Raw genomic sequence first — 11705 nt, forward strand, 5'->3', positions numbered from 1 at the left:
CAGCAACATTACAAAATGCAAACAAAAGTATTTTATCAGCCATAAACAAGCGGCTGGAAGCTTCGAATCAAAAAAGTAAGTAAATATGATGACTATCTACATGTGTAATAGCTGTGTTTTACAACTAAAACCAAATTAAAGCATTTGATAATGAAAGTAAAGTTTTACTAATTAAAACATAACTTAAAAACTGAAATACTAAACTACTTGAGCCATTTTTATGTCATTTACATACTTTACGTATGTTTCTTCAGCATGGTTTAGGCTTACAGTGTAAAGGGAAAAAAAAGGATTAAGACTGCTTCATTAAAGGTAACAAAATTTCTTTTTTTTTTTTTTATTTATGCTGTCTGAGGCATTTTAATTATTATTAATTCTCCTTAAATAAATTCTTTTAAATAAGGTGAAAGTTATAATTTATGCCTTGTAGTTTTATGATAACATACTGATTTAGCTATGTTTGTAGTGGTAATAACAAATTCACTAATTCACTGATACCATATGGTAGATATATAATACCCTAAGTTGTATTATAAAATGAAAAAAAAGCTAACAGCATTAGATCTGTTAGTGCATCTTCAAAGAGTGTGATTAATTTGTTTTAAAAGAAATTATACAAATGCACATAAAAACTAACGGTAGATGAATATTTTTCTCTGAAAATATGAAACAAGAAGATCCTATACTGTTGGACATTGCAGATGAGTAATGAAAAGTTGTAGGTGTTTAATTATTGATTTACAAAATGTCACATGTAAAAAGGCAGCCAGAAAAGCAATGCAATCTTTCACACAGAGAAGTAAGGCTGCATTTCACAGGTACCCTTCAGACTCTTCAGATTAAATAGACAGGTTCTGAGATTTTTGCTCCCCACTTTCAAATAAAGAGGGTAAGTCTTAGTCCCCAAGTGTGAATTTTAATGTTAATAATGCACTCCTAACAGATTGTGAAAATCAATGACACGACCAACAGGGGCCCGTTTTGCTCTGTACACGTTCACTTGTCAACGCGTGATTAATGCTGTGCTCTGTAGAGGGAGACATTACATCCGGGCTCAAATTGAACTAAACTTCACCCCAAGGGCAAGAATCTGATTTACACATCTCTATTTGGAATGACATTTGTCCTCCGTTTTCAAGCAGTTTCCCCAGAAATTCCTGTAAGACGACTCTGTGACCCACGAGCAGTCCATTGCTTCTAGGCTGTCATATTTCAGATCCCCACGGCTGAATCAGCAAGGCTGACTGAACAAAGTGTGATGCTGCTGCTTCTATAAGAACAGAGATGATACTGTCACAGAGACAGCAGCAGGTGTGGAGTTGCCAGTTGTTATGTTATAAATGCCCATCACAGTAGTCATGATTAAAATCACAGATGTAGTAATTCCATTTAATGGTTAAGTAGGGGGTATATAACAATTCCGCTTTTGATAACCTCCTAATCCCTTACTGGCACATTACAGATTTGCCATATATAAAACAATGCTCACTTAGGTGCAGGTTATTCACTATAGCTCAGTTACTGCAGATTGAACAAGATAGCTAACAATTCATTAGTAAAATATTAGGCACTCATGCACATTTTAAGACTGCAACTTATTTCTCCCTTGCTCTTTAAAAAGAGATATTAGTGGTTAACAAGCAGTGCTGTTTTGGCTTATTTTACATGTTAAAAGACAAACTTTCCCTTTTCAGAAACCTTTATAATTGAAGAAATCTGTACAAACCTATAGGGACTCTGATAATCACTACATTTCACATTAAACCAGCTACAAACGCAGAGTACATTAGTTTGCCTAACCACATCTTTTGTAATTATAAGCAAATTGTATTTAAGTTTGCTATGTGCCTCCTAAGAAATCAATGGTGTTCTGCTGTAGGCTGCACTTTACCTGCAGGTGGTAGTCATTGTGTGCACTTCTAATAGTGCATAGCCTTCTTTATTATTATGAGTTGGAAATAATTCTTTGGTAAATAACAGGCTTGTGTGGATAGACTGCTTCCAGGCTTATTGCAATAAATGTTGATGAAAAAATAAAGTCGTGGTATGTGCGCATTCTGCATTCTTTGCAAGGGTCTCAAGGTCCCAATTTGTTTAAAGCCCAAGAGAAAGTACACTATTTTAGGTAACATAGTAAAACTATTGTTGACCTGGCAAAAAAGGCCCAGTTATTGTGGCTACTGAATTACTTCAAAACAAATGTTATTGAAATACCATTAATAACAAAACTGCTTATTCAAAATGGCATAAAACATAATTTAAGCTATTCTTTATTTTATATTATAGTATTGTCTGTAAACTGTTTTGAATTTCAATTAAACTTCAAAACAGAAATAAAGGGACTTGCAATTAGTTAATGATCACTTAGCAAAACAACTTGCAGAAACAAATATATATTACTGTAATTAAATCAGAGATGTTAACAATAAGCTTTCTGGAATCACTAAAGTTATAATAAAATGTATTGTGTATACAGTTTATCACTCAGTGCGCTTTTTCCCCATATCAATAGGTTTCCCTTGACGCTCTATTCTTTACACTAGCAAAGCTTTTCACTCCAGTTTTTCTTCCTACCCACCCATGATAAACTGCCAGTTTTGTGGTCTAAAGTACTCTGACAAAATAAAAGAGACAATATCCATCCCACCCACCCCCATTCTTCTTTTTCCTTGTGCTAATACAAGGGTGCTGTGCCCTTCTCCGGCCAAGGACAATGACCTCTCTTGGTGTGACCAATCAAGAAACAAAACACATTCTCTTGTCTCTAATTTATACTCCAGCTTTTATAAAAATAGAAACAACTAAGCAAGTCATAAGAGCAGAAATCTGAAGATTTTTAGTTCTACAGAGATACAATATTTTCTTGGCAGACTAGAAAACTGCGAAAGAGAGGGAACAAGAGACAGACAGAGAGAGAGAGAGAGACCACTGCTTCACCAGCCATGAACGGGGTGTGTGAAAGCCAAGCATTTATTTTAAGCTCAGCCTAGCAGTCTTACTTATGTGACACTTCACTGGAAATTTTTCCACAACATTGATGCTAAATATTAAGAAGCCATATGTGGTTAAAAAATAAAGAAAATAAGAACAAATATTTAAATCTTTACAGCACTTTGAGCCTATCTAGAGGAGCACAATATAAGAATAAACTAAATATTACAAATGCATAAGCACTTCAAGCATTCTTACAAGCATTTCTTCATTAATAGTACTTTTTCTCTATAGGTAGAAACATGGAAAAACTGAACTCCCATTCAGAGTCTGAGTCTGATATATATATCACATATATAACAATTGTAACTGTTACAGAGCACTGCATTTCCTTCACCAACCATCATCTGGAATTTTTGTTGCAGAATGCAGTATTTGTTTATTTCAAGTTTGTTTAAAAGCATTAACTTTAGAAAGCACTCATACATCTTTTTGTATTTTATTTTTATTTTCTCAAAAATACTTGAAAAACAGTCTTTAATGCTACATTTGGCTTAAATTACACATGGTAATACATTATAATAAAAATTTGAATCCATTCATTTTTCAAAAAATGTGTTAATCGTTGGGCTTCTTGGCACATTTTACTTTTTTTTTAGATATTGAAAAAACACAGCTTTGACAGTGATAAAAATAAAATTCAATGGCCACAAAAAATTACACTAGATACAGCACAGCATCTTTGATATATAATCAGACGTTGACTCACATAGGCAAGATGATAAAACTATTTATATATATATATATATATATATATATATATTATATATTAATATATATTGCAATATATATTTCCATTTTTAGGTGTAACTTCACATCAACACTTGCTTTCTACTGCTTAAGATTCCAAAAATAATTCCAAATCTTTAAAAAAAAAAAAAAAAAAGAAACCAGAAGAAAAAATATTTGAAGCACTAATGCCTATAAGAAATCTGGCCTTTTCTTATACAATAGTTTTCAGTTTATAATAACATTCATAAAACATAAGCTGGGAAAATAAATGTACATCTCTTCTATAAATTAAAATATATTTATATATTCATATAAAAAATAACACGTATATTCATATATAATACTCAGTCACCATATACTACTATGCTTAAAAGTGTGTAAATAAATACAGTTAAATAGTTCAAAATGGTCTCTTAGAATAAATTGGTAAAACTATTTAAGTGTATTATCTAAGACACATCTGGTAGCTTTCAGTAATAACTGCAATTTCTCTCTAAAAGCGTTGTTGTACGATAATACAGATAATACACAGAAACAACTTAAGTTGAAACATTTTGAAGGCTTGGTACTTCTCCAATAAAATGTAAATCATCTAAAACATGCAAATATGATGTACTGCTCCTTATTACTTCTTCCAACTCCATAATAAAATACTATCACATGATCCTGTCCAATTACATTTACAATCATCCAATAGTAAAAGTGTAAAGCAGCAGGAAGAAGCCATCCGTGTAACACCTTTTCTCTCTCAAAATGGTAAAAAAGGAATTCTCATTATTTTAAAGTTTATAAAGGAATAACATCAAATTAACTACACACTTAAATTGCAACAAAATGATTAAGAGTTGCGCGTGGATATAAAAAGAAAAAATCGTAAATCATATACACTGTATATACATATACACATTATATAAACCAGACTTTAAAATATTTTTTGACGATCTGTACCAACTCCATTTCTTGATTTAAACACTTGACAGAGTAGTCATGGTACTAAAATCCTTGAATCAAGTACACTGTATTAAAAGGTATTCACAATACAGAATTGTTTTAGCCAGGATTCTCATGCCGCCTATTTCTGCTTCCCACATGACCCTAACAGTAACCTTTTTAATCCAGATCTCGGGGCATTAATGCTGCAATGGGGGATTAATAAAGTCTACAGGAAGTTTAAGCAGTGTTTCAGTGAGGTGGGGATGGGAGTAATGCAGTCACTTATGAGTGTTTGGCACATAATAATAAAGAAATTTCCATTTTTTTTAATCAAGAATATTATAGGTGAACAATTATATAAGCTATTCTTGCACTGTCACTGATATATAAAAAGGTAACCATTTCCTTTAATGTGTCACAACAAAGGGCTTGCCTGCTTTCTCTAAAGGAGGAATTTAGGAAAACATCTGCACAGTGTGGCTGTGAAAACTTGGAAATGAGAAAAATCTCTATTTCATCTTCTCAGTGGAACAAAAACCATTGATTTGCATTCCCTATACTAAACCACAACAGCCTCCTGTCTCTATCCAGACCTATCTGCACTTCTCAGTTTGTTTCCTGTTGTTAAAAAAAGACAGCTGACAAATTAACCTGCCATGATTGAAAATGTCAGGTGAAGTACTGGCTGTAACACTTTAATTTTTCTTTAAGTGGTCCAATTTTGTCACATCTACAAGCAGAAAATATTCAACTCACCTCATTATATACCTTCCAGGGTTTTGTCAAATTCATGTCCTGCGTGGTGTGAATGTAAGTGCTACACTTGCAAGGCAATCTGCAGATTATCCCTAATAGCACAATGGCTAATGTGCTTTCTTTACAGCACTCTGAATTCAGAGCAGCCTAGTTAACAGCGACCTAAGTGTGATAATGGCAATTACGTCGATATGTGGTCCTTTGGCACCACAAAAAAGCTTCTTCTATAGACTACTGATGACATTGGTAAAAGAAATTGCTTAAAGCCGCAGGATTCAAAAATGTGTAAATGACCCCAAGAATACCTAAATATCACGTACAGTATATATGACATAAAGTTCCTCAACACAAAGTAAATTATGTTTTATTGATCTTAACGCACTATTTAGATGCAAACACGCCATCTGCAAAAAGTAAAAAAAGTCAGTTATGTTATGAAGAAAAACATTTGTGCAATAAGACATAGTACGTGGAACAGCCACTATTATTATGTTTTTTACATTGCACCCCTCCAGACAGGAAAGCAGACTGAAGCATGAACCATCTGCTTTCTGAAAAAGAGCCACATTATCACAGGATATCTGCATTTTCGTAAATCCTTTGCAAGGCCAGATTGGAATATTGATTTTTAAGTAGAATGAAAAGAGGAGCGGAGAGATGCATCTTACCTAAAGATAAACAACAGCTGCAATTCAAAGAGCAGTGCGTGTTATCAATCTCCAGGCAGAAGAGCAATATACTTATCTGAATCACATAACAAAAAAAGCAAATACATGAACATTGCCAAAATTGAACAATTCTGACACACAGATAGAAGGTCACTGTACAGGTACAGTTTAAAATTCAAATGAATCTGAATTTGATAAAAGTAGAAAAAAAAACCAAACTGAAAATCAGGACAAATTGTTGCTGTTTTTAAAAGGACTAATGGAAACACTCAGTGTTCATTCTCGTGTGAAAATTTCAAGGGCTTTGTCTGTGAAAGCTTTACTACTCAATCACAAAGAGACTTTTTAAAAAAAAGATGATCAATTAAGCCATTTAATCTTTCTTTTTAAAGGAAAACAACCACGACACACACACACCCTTGGCTTCTATTGTACTATCTGCTACTGCAGGAAAGGTTTTGCGATCAAGTGAAGGGTCTTGTTTTTAAATACTAAAAGTGCTCATCTTAAACTAAGCTAACAGACATACCAAGGTTTTGAAAAAGTTGTATTAACTTTATGTTGCATTTGTGTGTAAATATGCCACAAAACAAGAATGTCAGCATTTAGTAAAGTACATTCACTTCCAATAATTAGTCATAAAAGAAAGAATACATGCTAAAAACATTTGGAAATCCTTAAATGCCTTTAATTAAAGGAAGTGTTGAATGCATGCCAGATATAAACAACACTACAAATGTACGACTGACAAACATTCAAACATATCTAAATTTGCAAAACTGCAAAAACATAGAGCCAGTCCATTTTCCTGGCTTACTCTTTTCTTATTCCCCCTTGCCCTTGTGGCCTAGGCATCTGAGCAAATGGGAGACAGACTGAAGTTTTCTCAATTGAGCTGGAGCTGTGACCACTTTGATATGCTAATCTATGCCTTCAAACACTAAGAATTTGCACTTGCATTAATTCAAACAATTTGCGCAGAATGATGTGAAATGGCACCTCTTTTTAAGGGAAACAGAACAAAAGGGAGTGAATCACAGGGTGTCCAAAGAAATCAAACAACAAAACATTTGTTCTGTTGAATTCCTCCCTTCACTCAAACGCTTCAGTCTGTTCCACTTTGCTACTGGGTTTATAGCTCAAAATTTAAAAACATTATGAAAAATAGAAAAAAAAACAAAGATATGAAAAAATATGTTGCTACTACAGTATAAGGCAACATATTTGTTTATCGTGTGTCTATGATTGCTTTATATAAGCTAAACTTACAAATATTGTACAGACGTACAATCAACTATAAAAACAGGTCCACCTCAAATTTCTCCCTGAAGAAGCTAAGTAAGCCTTTTATGTATACATTAAAATTGAAGAATAGAAGTTTAGGCAACTGTAGGAAAAGCCACATCTTTAATTAAACACAAATGACAAAAGAGTTTATTATGGGAATCACGCATGCACTATTTTACAGAGCTCACTCAACAACTAAAATGTTGTCGAATGTATTGAATGCAGTGTTTACTTGAGAAAAAGCAAGTTAAAGTCCTAAATCTCAGAATGTAGTTTACAACATGCAAGTGTTAAAAACAATTATAAAAACACAACTAGGCATATTTTTGTTTCCATTTTAGAGGAAGCATATGTCTTTTCAGATGATCCTTAGAATATAAGATTTTCATTTGAACTGCTCTAAGTAACAGCTAGCCGAGACTCATCTGATGCAGCAAGGTTTTCCGAAGGCCTAACAAGAGTCACTCCAAGTATCTATTTACATCAAGTGGTGCTAGCATTTAGCAGAAGGTCCACATTTACGACTCGCTCTATAAAATATGTTCCCTCTTTACATTGTTGTTATTGATATCCACCTTATGTGGTTATCAATAAATACACAGACATGAAACCTGTCACAGAACACATTCATCTTTTAGGGGTAACACATATGAACTCACGCCCATGCATGTTCACATATAATAAAACTGCAGTGCAAAAATCAATTTTTTGTTACTCCGACGTGTATATATATATTTTAAATTACACCCAGCTCAGCCCCATCTTTATGACATACACAATGTACTTAAAGGTAGACATCCAATCACCCAGAAACAGACATAAATAAACTGAGCCTATGAAAATAAAAAACCGCTCCATTTGCTCAGTCTCACGGCATATGATCATAGATCTGTCTCCCAGATTGCTCTTACCTTTTAAAGATAGTGGGAGACGTAGGCCTTGACTGTTCAGTAAAGCTCACATGTCTAGCATTTTTAAGCCACTTTGCTCTTTTTCAAATGCAGACCCACAGACACATCACACACACTACTCGCAGACAGCTGCATCCACCTTCGGCAAAGCATAATGTTTAGAAAACCAACAATTATTCCTTAGACTCAATTCCAGCTCCCAACTTTTTAAAGCATGAATTCCAATTAAATGGTGCTTTACATGTTCTGGTTCATATGAAAGCTATCCCCGCTCCTTCTAATTGTTTCCATTCATTCAACCTTTGAGAAAGAGGGCTGCCTACCAAATCAGTCCACATCTGGTTGTGTTTTGATTAACCATTTTTCAATTAGCCATGGCACCCCTTGGATCATTTTAATTACTTCGAACACAGCAGTTCTGTTCTGTTTAAAAAATAATTTAGATTGAATCAACGTATTGATTGTTGGGGGGGCTGTACAGAAGAATACAAAAGTGTTTACAAGTACTGCTACCTGCCTAAACACTAATAATGCATAATCAATGACATGAAGCGTACAAACTGTATACATTTCGGAAAGAAAGGAAATCACCACCGACTCAAATGTCACAAGTCGCTTGATAGTTGTGTTTAGAAGTTTTCCGAAAAGTTAACTCGAACGCCCCTCACCGCCTCCCCACCCCTCCTCCCGTTTCGTTACTCGGGGGTAACGGTAGGGTGGAGGGCTGAGGGGGAAGCAGATATTGGAAAGATGGATCAAACGAAGAACTGATAAGCACGTAGACAATCGTGAACTTGCTCGAATGCTTACCTCTCAGAGAGGAGTAACACGGCACATTGTTGTTTTCTTTTTTGAAAGAGTAATTCGTTCAGACGATCAAGCTATGCAGGATTCAGACACGCTTGTAACAAGAACTCCACCGCATCTCAGCGCACAGCAGGAAGTATGAAAGAAACGCTTGGTAGCTCTGATGCATGCTCCACTTATCTGGGACAGACGGGGCTCTTTTAGGCAGCAGGTTCCTGTCTAAGTCCACACATTCCCGCAGTTCTGAATACAGCGCTCCATGGCATGATACTGTCAAATCGGGTTCATAGATCAGTCCATTGCTTCTGGTTTTATTTGTTCAGTGCTTTTTTGTTGTTGTTTGCCTTCGCTCTCTCTTTCTCTCAATGCATAGGAATCAACACGGGCGCCGACGAGAGAGAGGGAGAGGGAGAGAGAGAGAGAGTGAGTGAGTGAGTGAGTGAGAGAGAGAGAGAGAGAGAGAGAGCCAGCAGCAAAGGAGCTATGATGAGCTCAAATCTGAAATGAAAACCTTTCCTCTGCCTTTCGCACTGCTGATGTCAATCCAATCTGCATCTCCCTGGATGGCAATGAGGCCTCAAGCGTGATACAGTTTCAGCTCCTAACATTTGAAAAGATCCTCCTCACAAGGCTCTTAGAATGGCTTGCGATGAGGAAACAAGCAGCCAGTAAACAGTGCCAGTGAGGAACAAAAAAAGAAAAAGAAAAAGAAAAAAAAAACCTCAGTGAATTGTGTGCAGTCTCCCTTCTGCATGAGCTGGCTTTGAATGGGTTGCGCTTAAGTCCTGAGATAGATTTTATATCACCACTGAACTGGAGTCTCTGTTCACTAGCTGCACACCAACTAATCATATAAACATATTAGCATGTAGTGCAAGCTTAAACCAGAACTGCTTTTTTGCTCCGGCTGTCGCTAAAGAAGATTACAGACAACTGAGCACAAACGTGAAGCAGATTATCTAGAAATATATGCCACTATTGGCCATTTTCCACTCCATTTAAACTGCTACATGCCTGCCTTGGTTTTGGGCTTCAGTAGATCAGTCCTTTTCACAGTAGGCAGTCCAATCTGCTCAACCAATGATTGAAGACCTATTCTTACAGTAACACTAGAGAGCAACAAGAAAAAAAGCACAAGGAAAGAAAGAAAAGCTAACTAAACCCCTTTTCTCCAGCTGGACTCAATAAATACTGAAAGGGCATTGCAGTAAGGCTGGGAGGAAAACAGAGCTGCCACATAGGACTTGCAGCTCAGACAATCACTGACTGATGAATTTGTCATCACTCATTCCAAATGCACATCATCATTTATTTTTGTGCCCTCTGAAAGGTGGCAGAAAAGTACAGAAGCTCTACAACGTCTCCTAAGGAGGCATGCATGCAGAATGTGCCTTTTAAATTAGTTTACTTACGTAAAAGAAAAGTTTCACAAAGTTTCAGGCTAGTAATTAAAGTGGGCAATGTGGAGGTTTTTTTTTTCCTTTGCAATTAGCTTTGGCCTAACACTGAAATAAAATTAAAGGCTGTGGCTCCAAAACAAATAAATATGGGTACTTTGTTTGTTCTTCTTTTGTCTTTGTCTTCAGAATATTTATACACTTTGTAGAGCACTAAATTATGCAGCTGTTTTTCTTGCGGTGCTATATTTTATACTTAGCTGACATACAGTATGTATTTCTGAATTTTGTTTAAACCCTGATCAACGTAATCCTTTACTTTTGCTAATTGCCTTTTAAAAAGTTTTTGCAACTTACCATCTGATCTGAATATTTTCACTTAAACTATAAAAAGAAATGCAGAACTCTTAATCTGCTAGATTATGTCACTTAACAGTGCTTCATGACCAAGAAAGTATGAGGGTAAAAAACCTGTTTGCACCTGGCTTCAATAAAAGGATACCCATTCTTAAAACGATGGAGGGGAAATGTGAATTTAAGTAAAATTACCCAGGTGAAGGTGAAGAGACGAATGGGGCACACTTATGTTTTCATAAGCATAATTTTACATAATAATAGATCTTTTTTTCTATACAATAAGAGAAAACAGATGTAACAAAGGTCACTCAATGGCAGAAATTCATATTTTGAGAAATAATGTTTATGCATAAGTATTGCTGGAAGTAAAAACACATGTGGTTTCTTAAAACTAACCTTTAAGGGATAAAACCTTTATATGTTTAATTCATCCACGCTTTCATCCCTACCTAGTATCATAAAAAGTGCATACCGTTTATACTTTTTTTTTTTTTTTGCAAGCATGTACAGAAAACTAGATGACATTTTGATTGGCTGTGAAATTCAACTTGATACTTCAGGATTCAGGTAATGCTGTAATAAATTAGGAAAAAGCAAAACAAATACGTAGAATTCTAGAACAGCAAATATGGCTGTCAATGACACATGCAGCCTTTGAAGTTTTCTGTGCTGTATAATGCAGGTTCATTTTACTGAAACAATCACTGAAGGTTTAGTTTTACAGAAAAGGTACTACAAAACCTGCTCACAGTGTTCTTGTAAATCAAATAAAGTATATATATATATATATATATATATATATATATATATATATATATATATATATATATATATATATATATATATTTCATGCAGTGCCATGAAAA

General features: G+C 34.9%; 1 protein-coding gene across 18 annotated transcripts in view; it reads right to left on the bottom strand.

Moving 5' to 3' along the window:
- adgrl2a (adhesion G protein-coupled receptor L2a) overlaps nt 1–9772 on the bottom strand; it is a 191856-nt gene extending 182084 nt beyond the window's left edge. For 7 of the 18 annotated variants that reach the window (XM_051933233.1, XM_051933225.1, XM_028811563.2 and 4 more), the window contains exon 1: nt 9089–9768. The gene's annotated coding sequence lies outside the window, so the exon portion shown is untranslated. Of the gene's footprint in view, nt 1–9088 lie in introns of all 18 variants that reach the window. The other 11 variants (XM_028811570.2, XM_028811571.2, XM_028811565.2 and 8 more) reach the window with 3 other exon arrangements.
- Nucleotides 9773–11705: the final 1933 nt, after the last annotated feature.

Source organism: Erpetoichthys calabaricus, chromosome 10 (assembly GCF_900747795.2).
Source record: "Erpetoichthys calabaricus chromosome 10, fErpCal1.3, whole genome shotgun sequence".
Classification (NCBI taxonomy): domain Eukaryota; kingdom Metazoa; phylum Chordata; class Cladistia; order Polypteriformes; family Polypteridae; genus Erpetoichthys; species Erpetoichthys calabaricus.